At 44.2% G+C, this 814-nt stretch overlaps 1 non-coding gene across 1 annotated transcript; it reads left to right on the top strand.

The window, feature by feature from the left end:
• Positions 1–230: 230 nt before the first annotated feature.
• On the top strand, positions 231–336 carry LOC112536898. Its single transcript, XR_003080814.1, has one exon. It is a non-coding gene; the product is annotated as a small nucleolar RNA R71 (small nucleolar RNA).
• The last annotated feature ends 478 nt before the right edge of the window (positions 337–814 follow it).

Here is an 814-nt window from a genome sequence, read left to right as displayed (position 1 = left end):
GTGACACCAAGGCTGCTGTAGTATCTACCTCAGCCAGATATACAACGGGCTTTGAACCTCTAGCCCGTGGAGTTTGCCACTGATAAGTATTGGTGGCCATCTCTTCTATCAAATCCTGGGCTTGCTCAGGTGTTTTGCTATTGATAGCTCCCCCTGCAGCTGCATTTACCATTTGTCTAGTGGCTGTATTCATGCCACTATAGAATATCTGCATTTGCATCTAGAGAGGAAGACCATGATGTGGGCAACACCTTAACAAGTCCTTGAAGCGCTCCTAGGCTTCGTACATCGATTCTCCTTCACCCTGCACAAAAGAAGATATGTTATTTCGCATTTGAGCAGTCTTAGTAGGAGAAAAATACTTATTCAAAAATTTTTCAGCTAAAGAAGTCCAGGTAGTGATCGTTTTCGATGGCAAGGACTGCAGCCATCTTTTCACTCTATCCCTCAAGGAAAAAGGAAACAGCCTCAATCATATGACATCATCAGTTATTCTATTAATCTTAAAAGTATCACATATTTCTAAGAAGCTGGCGATATGCTCGTTCGGATCTTCGCTCGCCAATCCTCCAAATTGCACCATATTCTGGATCATCCGGATTACATTCGGCTTTATTTCAAAATTATTGGCTGCCACAGGAGGCCTCACTATCCCAGTTTGCGTCCCTGCTAGAGAGGGCCTGGCAAACTCGTACATGGTCCTTTCACCATTACCTCCATTTGCATTGTGGTTCTCCATCTCACTAGTTTCACGAACAGGAATCTCTGCTTCAATCTCCTCCTCTACTGCCTGCATACGCCTCCTTAGCAATCT

The sequence above is a fragment of the Ricinus communis genome, chromosome 6, assembly GCF_019578655.1.
Source record: "Ricinus communis isolate WT05 ecotype wild-type chromosome 6, ASM1957865v1, whole genome shotgun sequence".
NCBI lineage: Eukaryota > Viridiplantae > Streptophyta > Magnoliopsida > Malpighiales > Euphorbiaceae > Ricinus > Ricinus communis.
This window is presented reverse-complemented; position numbering and strand designations above follow the sequence as displayed.